Here is a 17,293-nt window from a genome sequence, read left to right as displayed (position 1 = left end):
TAAAAGTCAGTACCTGCATCAGAAGTGCTTGGGACACAACACAGGGCCTTACCAAAACAGTACCACACATCAGGAACCTTCGTCCAGTTAACACACGTAAGGAAGAATAAAAACAATGAGGATAAACTTTAAAATAACTTTTAAATATTTTACCTTCTAGGAGGCTTTCCTCTACCCTAACGGAATGTTTTCAGTAAGTATGCAATTCTCTATGCTCTCTTCCTGAGTTGGATTTCATCTAAATATGGTTAACCATTGTAATTAAGGAAGCCAATTAGCAAAAATGCTGTAAGAGCAAGCCCTCCTTTAAAATAATTAATATCTGTCTCCGTTCAACTAAAAATGTGGAGTGCAACAGCATGAAGGAAAAAAGAAGATCCATTCAATGATGGCACAAAACTAAGCTAATTACAAAAAGTAAAGAACTGTTTACTTAGTAGCCCCCAAATTCTATAAGGAAGTAACTGTTGGTGTAAGTGCTGTTTTGTATCTCATTTAGCTACCACAGTGGAAGATGATGTATTGTGCAACAATGATATTTGTTGAACCAATGAAATCTGAAGCTACTGTCAAAAAGTTGTTTATATATCCCTTTAGAACAGTAAATCTTTTCCCTTTTAAAACTTAGATATGCCCACAAGAGTCCCCAAAATAAGGCTCTATATTCAAATTACAAAATATTTACTTGATCAGAGTTTCTCTAACCTGTGAAACTGGAGAAACAGTAGTAGTTTTGATTCAGCAAAAAGCCTCACATCCTGCCCCACCAAGATGCCATGAAACAACTCTAGAAAGTAAGGAGAGGGAAAGTTTAATAACTAAAAGAAAAACAGAAGGGAAACAGCAATTTCTAAACAGCAATTCACTTCTACTTTTTCCATCTCAATATTAAATTTGTATTTATCGTATAAACAAAAACCTGTTACCACGTAAAATAAAGTGAAACTTCAGTCCTCAGCTCCTCAGCTTGGCTTCCTAGACTGTTCCCTCAACACAGTGAGGTTTAAATAAAATTTAAAAATAATACTGAAATCCATCTTATATTCAACTCACAACTAAATAGTAACAACACTACCACTTACAAAACCAACTCCAGATGACATTTTCATGGGAGTTCCCCCGAAATGCCGGAACTCCTCATTATCATGCTAAACATACTAATTATGCCTTCACATAGCTTGAACATAACAAAGCTTAGCTTCTGTATCATGTCGCTACTAGGATGAACATTAAACTGAGCTTCTCGGTCATAGGGCCTGTGTCTTATTATTCAACCATATTTTGGCCTCCAAATCTAATTTCTATTTTCCCTGGTTCCAAACTTAAGTTATAGTTTACAATATTATTATATTTACTTCCTGTCAGCACTTCAAATCCTTTGTAGAACAAAACCCATATAAATAATGTTTTATTCACCTTTGTGTCCTCAGTATTCAGTACAGTGCCTGGCACATAAGTTCTTAATTCACGTATACTGACTTGAAGGCTATTGCCCCCATGTAGTTCTAGCTCAATAAATACCTATGTCAAATGACCACAGCAAACCTTAGCAATATCATCTATTGACCTGGATCAGAAGCTACATGTCCTAAGCTGATGTTCTAGACAATGTTTTCGTCAATGAACAAAGGAATGTCAAAACTGTTTTTAAAATCGTTCTATTCCTCGAAGCTTTTCAAAGAAAACAATCATTTCATTTTTACATAACAAATTAAAAAACAAGTAGATGAAAGAGATTTTCAGATTTTAATTTGAATAACCATTGTTTTTATTATGCTTCTGTTTATTTTCACTTTCTAGGCTCTTTTGAGCAGGTGACAAAGAAACCTATTAAAATGCTTCCACAATAAGTTAGTATTTATAAAAAATCTATCCCACTGATCCCAGCAGACCTGTATCAGTCTAATTCCGTACATGGCAAGGCATAGTATATCTCTATAATATAAATCCTGTTTGGACAAGATTATGAATCCTGGCGACTATATTTTAATTATGATTCATTCAGACCAGCTAAGACACACTACTAAACAAAAAGTAAACTGCTGACCTAGAGATCTGATGATACAAAACTCAGCAGCAAAAGGCACCAAGCCTGATCACTTTAAAGCTAAATCCCTTCATCCCATATTTTGTGCTGCCAAAAAAAAAAAGTTAAAAACTTTAGGGTCCAATCTAAGTATCAATATTGAGGATAATAAATAAAGGGAAATAACATCTGTGAATCAGCCATAAGAATTTATTCAATTATTTTTCTTGGACACAAACAATGGGGACGATGCTCAAGAACAAATATAAGAGACAAAGACTGGTGACAGGAGTTAAATAGATAATATCTGTACATGTTAAACTACAAGTTAATTCTACCTACTTCATTATTCTTCTTAACCTCCGAAAAACACAAAACAGAAGCAAAGTCTTCTATTCCAAAAGTTGTTTAGAAACGATCTGTCAATATATACCAAATATCTGCTTACTGACGGGAAAAATCTCTGTTCACCAGCCAAGGCACTTTGGAGAATGAGAACTGCATGTGGCATCTCCTCTCCACAGACTCCTAATTCCACACCAGTTTGTAGTTATTCTTGTACTACAAGAGTATCCGTTTCAGTATGTAAGCCTCATAAGCCCCCAGGAAAGCCATTCTAGTGGAACTGTTCCAGAAAGTTTCACTTTAGTTCCATAAAGAATCTCAGAGGCCCAGTCCATGACAAGAGTGAACAGTAATTGCTCTCTTGGTTTCAGCCTCTGACCTATAAAGAGCAAAGCCTGAAGATGTCTGTAACCCATAATCCATTTTCATATTCCGCTAGAACATGACAATAATGTGGCTTTCACTAAAGGCCCTGCCATGAAGCTAAAATTGGGATTCTCAGTTACGAACCCTGTGTAAAATTTGTTCTAATTCTCAAAAAGGAGAGGAAATTCTCCTCCCCGCCCCCCGCCCCAATAAAAAGGGCAGTGGTGAGACCCACAACACTTCTGACAGGCTGTAGAACACACTGTCTTAGTCACACTTCAGATAAAAAACAAGTAGCAGGCTATTCTTCTCTACAACATTATGTTAAGCAAGTAATGTGCTCCATTATTCTGGCATCTATTTCTTAAAGTTTACTGCAGCTATCACTTTCAAAACTAAGGCACTGCGTAAAAATGTACGGAGTAAACGGATGATTCTTAATTTCTAAGCTAGATCATCATCCAGTTTAAACTTTTTTTATAAAAGGAAACTACAGTTCAAATGTGTTAAGTGATTTGGCCAAGGTCACATGGTCTAGGGTAGAGTCAGGACACGAAGTGGGGTCTCCTGACTCCAGTCTCATGTTCTTTATGACCACAGGAACCAGACAATGAGAGACAGCTCGACCATTCAGCAGAGCTAAGTGCAATGGGCACTTTTCCTATGCATCTGTCTTTTAAAAGATACAGTCCCTCTCTGTTCTGCACAATAGCCTATGTGGAAACAGAGCACACATGAGCTAAAGCACTACTCAAGGGTCATTTTAACAAGCATGATGCAACACTGAGGCACAATGTCCATGTTAAATAAGCAGCAAAATACAACCAAATAAAGGCTTTATTTAAGCCAAATTATGTGCATATGTCCCCACTCCATCACTCAACTACAAAGCCTCTTTAGGGCAGAAATCGTTTCTTCTTGACCTCTACATTCTTTAGAGCATTATCTTCAAAAAGTTTTGCTTATACACCCCCTAAAATAAAACTGTGAAGAAAAAAAATCCTTCCTTGAATATTTTTAAGTTGATACTGAAAATTTTTTATCAAAAGTTTAAATCATTGCAAAGGCTGTACTTTCCTTTATAGATCAATATAGGCCACTTTAAAACTGGAAACTAAACAAATAAAACAATTATGTCATTAATTTAAATACATCCAATGAACTCTAAACTTGAACAATTTGATATCCACCATCTTCCATTTTAAAACTATAACAGAATCTTCATTTCCTATATGAAATGTTATATTATTTCTTTTTCTCCTCAAAATTATATTTCTATTCTTCTTCCATAGTATTTTATTTTAATATAATTTATCATACTTTCCTGTAACGTATTGTTTTTTATTTATTAAAGCATTTCTTTTGGAGTGAGTTCCTATTACTGTTATTAGTAGTTACAATTGGTGAAAACAATGCAAATACACTATAAATTTGGGTAACTAACCATAAAAAGTAATTTCGTTTTTTGGAGATGCAGCTCTTAATAAGACATATGGAGAAGGATAATACCTTGATATTAACCAAGAGAAGTTTCACACTTGATGCCAGCGTTACAACTATCCCTTTGTTGGAACCCTGGAGGATTTTACACCTCAGAGAAACATATATAGGTGAGGTTCAAGATGAGTGAAAGGTATGGCTTTTTCTTTTGTCAACCAGAAGAAGACCCAGAACTAAAGGGAGGGTAGGATAAGAGATGGAGGATTTTGCTAGTGTTGTATTCAGATAAGTCAATTTCAGGAAAGAGTATAAATGAATACTGAGAACTCTCAAAACTATCCAGGCTAGATATCTTTAGACATGCACTCCAATCTGAAGATCACTGCACTAAAGCACCCAGCTGGGTTCATTTATTGGAACTCAATAAACTGACAACCATGCCTGGCAGACAGGAAGACTCAGTGTCCATTACCTGCCATAAGGCAAATCCTATTTTTCCCCATATCTTGTACACTTATTTAAATAAGACTAAAGTCTTATTCAGACACAGCAGTGTAATTTATTTTTAAAACATACATATAGCTCAGTCTGCCAAAGAATAATTGATCAAGACAGCTACCATCTAGGTACCACTTCTATACATATAATGATTTTTACACCACAAACATACAGACGTTGAGAAAAACTAGAAGGTCTTTTAAGCAAATAGGAAAAAAAAGCATGTCATTGATGAAAATTATATTTTCGACACTTTTATGAAAACTCAAGCTGATTTACATTTTAAAAATTAATAAAAATACTTTTAATTCTATAAGGCCTATTAAAACTTTCCTTAGAATTCACTATGAGAGGGACTTCCGTGGTGGCACAGTAGTTAAGAATCTGCCTGCCAATACAGGGGACACAGGTTTGATCCCTGGTCTGGGAAGACCCCACATGCCGCAGAGCAAATAAGCCCATGTGCCACAACTAACTGAGTCTGTGCTCTAGAGCCTGAGAGCCACAACTTCTGAACCCACGTGCTGCAACTACTGAAGCCCCCACACCTAGAGCCCATGCTCCGCAACAAGAGAAGCCACCACAATAAGAAGCCCAGGCACCACAACAAAGAGTAGCCCCCAGTCTACGCAACTAGAGAAAAGCCTCTGCACAGCAACAGAGACCCAATGCAGCCATAAATAAATAAATTAATTAATTAATAAAATTTTTCTGAATACAATTCTTAAAAAAAAAAATTCACTATGAGACAGATTTCTCAAGATCTGTGAGGTATACATCCAAGACAGAATGGCAAGAACTTTAGCCTATTGAATTTAACAGGTCAGAATGTGCTTTGTTTAAAATACTTCTTGATCTCTCTGTGTGTAAATATATTTGTCTGGATTCTAAAAGATGGTAATTCCATCCTTATCTCATTTGCTACTACTTCTACTCTGCCCACTAGGGTTACAGGGCACTGAACAGTTACCAGCTTTAGGTCTGACAAAGTAACTCCCCTCTCCCACTAATCTTTGGCCTCACTTGGAGCTCAAATGTAAGTAACCTTATACTCACATTCCACCACAACAGGCAAACCAGATAACACCCCAAACCACATCACAATTTAATACAGGAAGTTGGGAATACATTTTTTTGAGATATAATTTGTATACAATAAAATTCACCTTTTTAAAGTACTTAACTCAATGGTTTTTTGTATATTTACAAGATTGTACAACTATCTCCACTAATTCCAGAATATTTTCATCACCCCCAAAAGAAGTTCTATACCCATCAGCAGTCACTCTCCACTCCCTTCTCTCCCATCCCCCTGTAGCTCCTGACAACCACCAATCTACTCTCTGTCTCTTTGGATTTGCCTATTCTGGACATTTCATATAAGTGGTATCATACAATACGTGGCCTTTTGTGTCTGGCTTCTTTCACTTAGCAAAATGTTTTCAAGCTTCACCCATGTTGCTGTGTTACCAGTACTTCATTATTTTTTATGGCCGAGATATATTCCATTGTAGGGAAATACCTCATTTTGTTTATCCATTCATCGGTTGACGGGTATTTCGGTTGTTTCCACTTTTTGGCTATTATGAATAATTCTGCTATGAACATTTGTGTATATGTTTTTGTGTGAACATATGTTTCAGATTTCTTGGGTATATACCTAGAAGTAGAATTGCTGGGTCATATGGTAACTCTATGTTTAACTTTTTGAGGAACTGCCAAATTGTTCTCAAAAGTGGCTATACCATTTTACATTCCCACCAGCAATGTATGAGGGTTCCAACTTGGAAAATAAACTTTATTTTCCGAAATCTCTTCCTTTACAAGCCTTTTGCCTTCTTTAAAAAATGAGCATGAGGAAAATGCTTTTTTTCACAATCCATCGTGTCTTAACAACTAGCTTATTTTTTAAAAACATATTATCTGTGAAGAATATAAGCATTAAAAGAGAATATAAATGGTATGGCTATAAAATATTGAGTATCTTAACCAACACATTAGAATATTCACATCTAAATGAGCACTGTGCCTCATTCAATTACTGAAGGAGGTTATACACCCATCCCATCTTTGGAAACTTCCCTTTTGAAATTACTTTCCAGGCCAGTCCATAAAAGTAGGTAAAATCAGTCTCATAATATCATATAGCCACACCTTTTTCCTTTTAAGGACCAGACACGATACTACCCAGCTTGATCACCCACCTAGTCTGTTTTACAGACATGAGTTCAAATGATTCCTGGCCACTTCCACAAGCCCAATACAGCCCTATGAAAAAAAAAAGGGAGGGGGGGAGAGAGGAAGGAAGGGAGGGAGGAAGGAAGGAAGGAAAGGTTTTTTCCTACCACTGAGAATATTCTTCAAAATGGATTTTGTATTATACTACAGTCATATAAGATATCATCAACTGGGGGAGGCTGGCGGAAAGGTTCACAGCACTCCATGTACTATTCTGCAATTTCCTATGAGTCTATAATTATCTCAAAATAAAAAGGTTTTAAAATATTGATCTTAAAAGAGGGGAAGAATTTCAAAAGAAAAATAGGAAAAGAATGGAAAATGCTCCCAGCAGGTAAAAAAGGAAAATGTAACTCACATGACGCAAATCACAACTAGCCTAGATAAGCCACAAAGTTCATTCCAGGGCACAGTGGAATACAAGGTAGAAAAGCTAACAGGAATCAGACTGTAGAGCATCCTGAATGTTAAACAGTTTGGAATTTACCTTGTATACAATGGGATACTCCTGGGGGATTTTTTTTTTTAATACATGAGAAAAATCAAAATAGGACTTCTGAAAGATGAATATGGCAGCAGTATAAAGGATAAACTGGAGGGAAGAGCCTAAAGGTAGAAAGACCAGTTACTACTGCAACAGCCCAAACATGGTGAGGCGTCAAGGGCTGGAGGGGAACCAGATCACATGACTTAACACTCTGGAATCATCTGTAAAAAGCCCACATCTGGCACTCATTCTAAGCTCTATATTATGTTCACAATGAAGAAATCTCTTCTCTGAATCACTAAAAGGGAAAAGTTTTAACATTTCAATCTTCAGCAGGCTTAATAAGAATAAAGTTCGAAAGTCAGAAACAGCTCTACTCATACTCAACAAAATAAAACAAAAAAGGTCAGATAGAAAACAGACTTTCTAAGCCTTGGACTGTGTCCCTTTAAGCAAAAAATATTAGTGGTTCTCTTACACTTTGGGAGAAACTTCCTGCAAAGACCACACTCCATCAGCTGCATTCTGCCTGCTATAGGTAGGAAGCTTCACCGTTCACTGTAACATCAACGTTCTGGTCAAAGAGCTCACTGAGGTCCTGAACAAACAGTTTTGTGTCTCTAATGCCATACTTTCAGAAAGTAATCATTTCCTGAAGATGTAAGATACTGACTGCTGAAACTCAGGAGGGTCCAGCACTCTACTACGGACCAAGCAAACAGCACGACTGATTCAACATTTATGGGGGGCCGCTGTGTATTAGACACCAATGATACAGAGAAGACTAAGAGAGACGTTCTGCCTTCAAAGAAACCACCATCTATTGGGAAAAATATACCAAAAAGGTACCTGTAATAAAGGGGTAAATGCTACTGTAGAGGTATGTGCCAAGATACTTTGAGAATAATAATAATGATAGCTAACATTAATGCAGTACTTCGTATGTGCAGGTTCTAGTCAAAGCTCCTATATTAATTCATTTAATCCTCACCAAAAGAGTAATATTATCCACTTTTTATAGATTAGAGGTACAGGTAAGTTAAACAGTTTTATCCCAGTTCTACAGCTACATTGTTAACCAAGGCAGACTGACTCAGAGACTTTACCCCACTACACGGCCTCTTAAAAAGGGATCAATTAATGCTGCCTGGAAGGGCAGTTAAGACTAAACAGAGGAAAAAGAGTAGATTAACATATTTATCAATGTATCCACCCATCACTGAAGGATGGCCAGGAATTCACCAGGCAGATGAGGAGTCTGGGGTGGAGCCTCGGATGCTTATTCACAGGGAGTGGCTGCGGGGACAGCACCCTGAGCAAAAAGAATGAAGGAGTAGCAATAACAGGGGAGGGACACAGGCATGCGAGTGGAGAGTACGCAGTGCAGCGCAGTCGCGGAAGTGTCAGCAGTCTAACCTGCACAGTGTAGGACCTACAGGTGCCAGGACCAAGAGATGAGGCTATAAGAGAAGACTGTGGGGTCGTGGGCCTTGCAAGTTCACGTCAGGTGAGAGAGACACATCTCAGGCCTTTACCGCTGAGTGACATGAGCAGATCTGCCTGCAATAAAGATAAATCTAGGTGAAAGGTGGGAGGCAGCCTGGAGGCTGAGAGACCAATCAGGAGGTTACACAATAATTCTGTGAAGAAATGATAAGGAGTGGATGAATGCAAGCAGATGCTTCTGAAGTAGAATCAGCAGTGCCTGGTGATTAATTGCAGGTGGAGGATAAGGAAGAGAAGGCAGACCGAAAAAGGTATTTCTCAGGCTCTTGTTCTAGGCAGAAGAGGACAAAAGGAAAACAGAATTTTAGCAGGAATGATAATAAATAATAATAATAAATTCAGCCCTATTATTATCACCCTTTCAAAAATGGAGAAGTTGAGACTTGGAGAAGTTGAGACTTAAGGAAAATAAGTAATTTAGCTATAGTCACTAAGCACTGAAGCCAGAGAAAGACTAAAGCCTTCAGCCAGATAGTGTTTAAGGTATCTGGGGAGATATCCAAACGCGAGTTTCTAGGAGGCAGCTGAATATCTTTGTACGGACCTCAGGAGAGCTGGGAGTCCTAGTGATACAGAGTTACAATAACAACACAACTGAACTATTAGTACTATTCCTACCACCACCATTTATTAAGCACTTGCTGTAAATGAGATACCGTTTACATGTTTTACATACACTATTTCACCTAATCCACATGATCCTGAGATTAAGTACCACGATTCTCATTCATACGGAGAAAGAAACAGAAAGAGAAATGAAGTAAGTTGTTCAGATCTCTCAGATAGAAAATAACCGAATCAGATTCAAATGTGGGTCTTTCTGATCTAGGGGAGGGAAAAGAAGGGAAAGAGGACCTGAACCTAAGTTGGGAGGAAGAGCTAAGGACTGAATCCAGAAGAATATAATCACTTAAAAAGAAGGCAGAGAAACAGAGTCACAAAGGGGTTTAAGAAGTAGTACATCAGTGAAGGGAAGAGAGAAATCAGAAGGCACTTCTGTTTTGAAAACTAAAGGAAAGGAAGTTTTTAAAAAGAACAGGGTAATTAACAGTGTGAAATGATATAAAGAGCTCAGACACAACAAGAGTTTAAATCAGGTAACTAGGATTACCAGTAAGGCACTGAAAACCCACCCCAGGGCAGTTTAACTGAAACTGCTGGGATAGACATTAGATTACCACAGGTGCAGGAGAGAAAGAGAGGTGAAAAAATAGAAGTTAGGTAGTAAAAAGAAATAAAATAAAAAATAAAGAAGAGGTACTAGCAGGAGTCAGTGAACCACACACTCTGCCATCTTTTCCTTTGTTTTTTTCAAACAATGCTTTACAAATGTAAAAAGCAATGTTAGCTGGGATATACAAAAAACAGGCTGCAGGACAAATCTAAGCAGCTGATAGTAGTTTCCCAGACTGCTTTTAGAGCATGGTGATTAAAAGCACATACTCTAGAGGCACAATGACTAGATTAACATCCAGCTCCCCACTTTCTGGGTAACCTTGAGCAAGTCACTTCACTTCTCTGCGTCTTGGTTTCCTTACCTGTAAGATGGAGAGAATAACAGGAGGTACCTACAGGGTCTTACGTAAGGATAAGTAAATACAAGTAAAGCTTGGCTGCTGAAGAAAAGCCCTATTGATGTGAAGGATCTGTTAGAGCAGAGGTCCCCAACCCCCAGGCCGAGGATGGGTACCGGTCCGCAGCCGGTTAGGAAACAGGCCGCACAGCAGGAGGTGAGCGGGGGCAAACGAGTGAAGTTTCATCTGCCGCTCCCCATCGCTCGCATTAGTGCCTGAACCATTCCCGCCCCCACCCCCATCCATAGAAAAACTGCCTTCCATGAAACCGGTCCCTGGTGCCAAAAAGGTTGGGGACCACTGTGTTAGAGGATGGACAGACAGAAGAGAGCCAACAGAGAAGGAGATATGTTAAATGGAAAAGGACTAGTTTTTTAAAAGTCCCAAAGAAGAAGCAGAGAAATAGAATGAGGACAGTAAAGGTGAATGCACAGAGCACAGGCTCTATCCCAAACACTGGTCAAAGTATAAACTGGTTTGGAGAATAGCCTGTCAACTTTTATCAACATTTCAAATGTGCACACTTTTTGGCCCTTTCTCCTCTTCTAAAACTTGTCTGTGCCTTTATATCCAAGCAAGTATAAAGCTATGAATGCAAAGACATTCCCCCTTCAGTGGTATTGGGAAAATGAAAAAATGGAAATAACTTAAAAGTCCACCAATTAGGGGAAATGTGAAATGAAATCATGCTTATCTATACAATGGAATCTTATCTAGCCATTTAGAAGAGATAAATACGCTGACATGGAAAGATTCTTATAATTTTTTAACTAAACTTTTATTCTGAGATAATTGTGGAGTCACTAATTGTTCTTACTTACAAAATGCATATATTGCTTTTAGGATATCAAAGGTAAACAGAGAGAGGGATTAACTTTTGGAATAAATAAATAAATAGGGCACCTACTCTTGCAATCAAAGGGATTTAACATTTGGAAGCAGAGGGGAAGGAAAATGAGGACCATCACACTAAAAGCCTCTATTTACTCAATTAAGCAGAACGGCAGCTGTGACTCATTCTGTCACAGCCTGCCTACTCGCTGCCGGGCTCTGGTCTAGGCACTGGAGAATCAAAAATGAACCAGACGGGTGTGATCTCTGAACTCAAGCAACTCAGCACCTACCGAGGAAGGTGGACATTAACCAGAAATGGCACAGTTGTAACTACCGGTACAGTGCAGCACAGCAGCGTAGAACACTGGCTTTGGGGCCTGACTGTCAGGGTTCAAATCCCAACTCTCATCCCAGATGGCTGTGTGACTTTGGACAAGTGACTTAACACTCTTCACTTCAGTTTCCCCATCTACAAAATGGGGACAATTCTAGGTCCTATTTATTTACCCATCTATCCAGCCCATCAGGTTGCTGTGAAAACTCAAAAAGTCCACATGCATAAAGTGCTGGGAATGGTGCCTGGCATACAAACATGCACTGTCTCCTGTCATTATTGTTATCACTCTCCTGACCATCAACCATCTCAGGGAGAACCTAACCTATCTTCAGGCCAATGCAAGGCCAGGAAAAGCTCTTCCATGGAAGTGACATGTAAGTCCCAAAGAGGAGTCTGAATTAAAGAGAAAACTTGTCTGGCAGAAGAAAGAACATATACAACCACCCTATGCTAGGAATGAGCTTGGCGTGTGTGGCCCCCAAGAAGCGGGGGCCGTGAGAGGAGAGAGATGGCTGGAAAACCAGGAAGGGCAAGTTAAAGTTCCCATTTTATCTTTATCTGAATAACAAAAGGTATTATAGGGAAAATAATAGATTTGCTGGGTTTTCTTCTTTTTATAAAGATCACTTTACTGGAGTATGTGGAATCTTCTGTGACAGAGGGAGATGAACCTGAGCTCAACAAAAATGGGGAACGACTTAGAAAGAACAGTCATTCTGGTGAAAGAGAAGTGAAATCAACTACAGACAAGTAAGAAGACTAACTAAAGAGAATAACAAGCACAGATTGGGGGGAACGCATGAATTAATAATAGAACAAATTAATACAATTCAATCATTTCTTGAAGCCCTACAGCAGGAACACAGAAAATGGGCAGTATTGTTCATCCACAGCTGGAGGGAGATCTGCATGACACGTGGGAGAGAAGAACAAAGGTGCAGGAGAACTGAGGATACTTATGACTCATCGTGAGTGACCAACTATGGTGTCCATACGGCACAAAGTGATGCCAGGAAGAATGTCACAAATCTGGAGACAGAGAAGATTTAAGGGGCTGGAGGCCTCAGTGAAATCAGAGAATACGTTCATCAAATGGTAAACTGAGAAGGCAGGAAACCGTTCAGAGAGCCAAATTTCCAAATTTATGATTTCAGAGGTGGAAGTCTGACTGGCCACAGGAATAGGCTGCTACAGATAAGTGGAGGGACAGATAGCTGCAACAAAGAAGATCAAGCCAGAATGAGATTAGGATACTGGACAAACAAGTAAAATGGACATTAAAGGCATGTGAGATCATGGAAGGAGTAAGAATAAGCTATTACAAGGATCAGAATTAAATTCTCAGTTACATTCTTAAATATAATACCATGAGGAATGTGTTTTAAAGTATCTGGAATACAATAGGGATGCCTTGCTAAAAAACAAAGCTTCATCTATGCATTTAGCCAAATAATTTTCAAAGACTTCCCTGCTACAGCAGGCATTCCTGACAAAAGCTCTTCCACAAATAGAGAAAGAAACTTTCTTGATTATCTGTCACAACTGGAGAGCAAGGCTCATGGTAACGGTAACAACTAAAGGCACAGACAAGCCAAAAACTGGGAGGAAATCTTTGCAAAACATATATCTGATGAAGGACTGGTATCCAAAATATACAAGAACTCTAAAAGTCAACAGTAAGGGGAAAAAAAATTTTAATGAGCCAAAGATCTGAACTTCACCAAAGAAGATACACAGAGAGCAAACCTGCATATGAAAAGATGCACAGCTTCATGTTGTTAGTGAATTGCAAATTAAAAAATGAGGTATCACTACACATCTATTAGAATGGCCAAAATCCAAAACACTGACAACACCAAATGCTGGTGAAAATGTGAAACAGGAACTCTCTTTCACTGCTGGTGGGAATGCAGGATGGTATACATAGTCACTACGTTAGGCAATTTGGCCGTTTCTTACAAATCTAAACACACTCTTAGCATATAATCCAGTAATCATGCTCATGGTATTTACCCAAATGAGGTGAAAACTTAAGTCCACACAAAAAGCTGTATGTGGATGTTTATATCAGTTTTTGTTTTGTTTTGTTATTTATTTATTCTCTCCGTTGGGTCTTCGTTGCTGCACATAGCTTTCTCTCGTTGCGGAGAGCAGGGGCTACGCTTTGTTGCGATGCACGGGCTTCTCATTGCGGTGGCTTCTCTTGCTGAGGAGCACAGGCTCTAGGTGCGCAGGCTTCAGTAGTTGTGGCACGTGGGCTTAACAGTTGTGGCTCATGGGCTCTAGAGCACAGGCTCAGTCGTTGTGGCACACGGGCTTAGTTGCTCCATGGCATGTGGGATCTTCCCAGACCAGGGATCGAACCCGTGTCCCCTTCATTGCCAGGTGGATCCTTAACCACTGCACCACCAGGGAAGCCCTATAGCAGTTTTATTTATAGTTGCCCAAACTTGGAAGCAGACGAGATGTCCGCAGTAGACTGATAAACAAACTGTGGTACATTCAGACAATGAAATATTATTCAGTGATAAGAAGAAATGAGCTACCAATACTCAAAAAGACATGGAAGAACCTTAAATGCATATTGCTAAGTGAAAGAAGCTAACTTGAACAGGCTACATACTCTATGTTTCCAACTATATGATTCCAGAAATCTGGAAAAAGCAAAATTATGGAGACAGTAAAAAGACCAGTGTTTGCCAGGGATTGGGCGGGGTCGGGGGGAGAGGGAGGAAGAGATGAATAAGTGGAGTAGTTTTAGGGTAGTGAAAGTATTTTGTGTGATACCATAATTGGAGATATGTGACATTATACATTGGTCCAAATCCATAGAATGTACCAGATAAAATGTGGGCCCTAATGTAAACTATGGACTTTAGTTGAAAATAATGTATCAATGTTGGCTCATTAGTTATAACAAATGTATCACACTAAGGCAAGATGCTAATACTAGGGGAGAGGGAAGGTAAGGAGGTATATGGGAATTCTCTACATTCTGCTCAATTTTTCTGTAAACCTAAAACTGTTCCAAAAAATAAAGTCTATTAATTTAAAACTAAAATTAAACTAAGGGCCTTACCATGTGAGTCACACAAGAGAAAATAATGTCTGCTACTGGTGAAGAAATATATCCAAGAGGTTAAGGGTACAAACTGCCTGAGCCTGATCTGGCTCTTCCACTTACTGGCTGTGTCACTTTGGGCAAATTATAAACTTGTCTAAGTTTCAGTTTCTTCACTGGTAAATCGGGGATGCTAATTATCACGGAGTTAAGAAGACTGAATCCATACATGTACAGCACTTAGAATAGTGACCAGAACAAATTAAGGTTAGCTCCCTGTTACTCAAAATAAGGTCTGTAAGCTGGTAAATCAACATTACCTGTAGGCTTGTCAGACATGCAGACTCTCAGACATGCCCAGACTTACTGAATCTGCTTTTTAATACAATTTAATACAATTCCCCAGGTAATTTCTGTGCATTTAAGATTAAGAAGCGCTGTGTCAGGTGGTATTACTAGCATCATAGCTATCCTTCAACAACGTCACTAAAAAAGGAGCATAAATACTGGAAGAATCCAAACCACTGTTTGCTGATAATGATGACAGTCTAAAACAAAGGGAGTGTGAATCAACTGTAAGGATTAATGAATTCTGAAATATATGCTAAACTGACAGTAATTAAAACATGTAGTACATGTACATAGGAAGCATCCTTTATTAAGAGCATATGGAAGTGAGACCATTACAAACATGCAGGTAAATGATAAAATACTCGGACAACTGGCTATCAATATTTTTTTAAGTCAGATTCTTATCTCACTAATTATATTGAAAATATATTCCAAGTGGATTAAAAACCTAAATATTAAAAATAAATTTACAAAGCACTAGAAGAAAATATAGGATATTTTAAATGTTCATGTAGGTATCTACACTCCTAAGCATACCATAAAACCCAAAAGTCATATTAGAACTACAGTTTTTAAAAAAACTTTTATATGACAAAAATACCACAAAAATTAAAAGGTAAGATAAATGACATGTGGAGAGAAAATACTTACACCATATGTAACAAAGAATAAATAATCTTGATTTTTTAAAGGTCCTATATATGAACAAGAAAACAAATGACAGTCTTTCAAAAAGCTAACAGAAAAAATGGGGGTGGGGGAATAAAGTAGGTTTCATATGCAAATAGAGTTACAAAAGCTTCAGTAGACCAAAATGAAATAGACCTCCCAAAATTTACCTACAAATGTTTGCACATGCATAGAAAAAGGTACGGAAGAACATATACCAAACTGTTAATAGTAGTTACCTCCAGAAAGCAAAATGTGGGAATGGGGGACTGTCTTTTTCTTTATAAATTTCTACATAGACTGAACTTTTTACAATGAACATGCTCTTTTTTTTTTTTTTTTTTAGAATATTCTGGCAATCTTTATTAAAAGTTAAATTTAGAATTTTACAGCAAAGTAATATGGTCTGTTTGTCCAAGTTATAGATAAAAAAAAAAATTCCTTAATTTAGGTAGATTAAGATACAAAGCTAATTCCCAATACATTTTACATAAGTGTGTTTTCATTTTTTGAACAAGCAGGATTCAATGGGCATGCTCTTTTTTTTAAACTTACCTTTGCTTAATTATAAAAGAAAAAACTTGCCTCTGTAGTGCAGTAGGCAGCGCATCAGTCTCATAATTATGCAAAAAAGAAAAGAAAAGAAAAAGAAAAGAAAAAATACTGAGTGATAGTTTTAGCGTAAAAGGCTAATATTTTCAGTGGGAATCACAAGCTTCCTGGTTTTCCCAATAACTACTTAACCTCATTTGGACATTTGGAAAATATATCTTCACATTATCAAAATTTTCCTAAGAATTCTTAACTAAAAATACACCAACTTTTTGTCCTCCCCAAATGGGCCACTACATCTAATTTCCAGTGGCTCTCTGTTCAAAGCCAATTCCAACCTAACTTCAGAAGTGAAGTGTCTAAACTAGACAAGAAATTTAGCAACATAACACAAAATATTGATATGGAACCCACATGTCCAAAACACGCCCAACAGTAACAGACAGCAACTGTTGAAGAGTAACTGCAAGTAACTCCATATCCACGTCAGTTTCAATTCTGAATCATTTCTCACTAAACTGGAAAAAAAATTTTTTGAGCCATTTGTCACTTCTGACTAAACACAGGTTTCAACTCCCAAATCGCTACATGTGGAAAAAGTACATGCCCTCAAGAAGACTGCCAATGGAAGGGTTTTTCCAGAAAAAGTGGTTCACACACACAGCAGGAAAATCTTGTATAGAGGGAACTCGGCTACCACTTTAATTCCCTCAACCAATTTGGAAACTAATGGAAGTAAATGACTAAGAAGCAAAACATGAGAAGAGATGAAAAAAATCTTATATATTGAAAACACAAAGTGGTTCCAGTCCGTTTTAAAAAGTTGCCTTTTGGCTTCCTAGGTGGCGCAGTGGTTAAGAATCCGCCTGCCAATGCAGAGGTCACGGGTTCGATCCCAGCTCCAGGAAGATCCCACATGCCGCGGAGCAACTAAACTAAGCCCGTGTGCCACAAAAAAAAAAAAAAAAAGTTGCCTTTTGCTGAAATTAGAATATTACATTCTTTTGCT

General features: G+C 38.0%; 1 protein-coding gene across 8 annotated transcripts in view; it reads right to left on the bottom strand.

Annotated features, from left to right (window-relative positions):
• The window catches only part of SIK3 (SIK family kinase 3), a 295,319-nt gene that overhangs the window by 197,649 nt on the left and 80,377 nt on the right, over positions 1–17,293 (bottom strand). Inside the window, exon 1 of one of the 8 annotated variants that reach the window (XM_057747820.1) lies at positions 706–717. The exons of the other annotated variants lie outside the window; for them this stretch is intronic. The gene's annotated coding sequence lies outside the window, so the exon portion shown is untranslated. Of the gene's footprint in view, positions 1–705; positions 718–17,293 lie in introns of those variants that run through there. 8 annotated transcript variants of the gene reach the window in all.

Source organism: Hippopotamus amphibius, chromosome 9, assembly GCF_030028045.1.
Source record: "Hippopotamus amphibius kiboko isolate mHipAmp2 chromosome 9, mHipAmp2.hap2, whole genome shotgun sequence".
In the NCBI taxonomy this organism is placed as follows: Eukaryota; Metazoa; Chordata; class Mammalia; order Artiodactyla; family Hippopotamidae; genus Hippopotamus; species Hippopotamus amphibius.
This window is presented reverse-complemented; position numbering and strand designations above follow the sequence as displayed.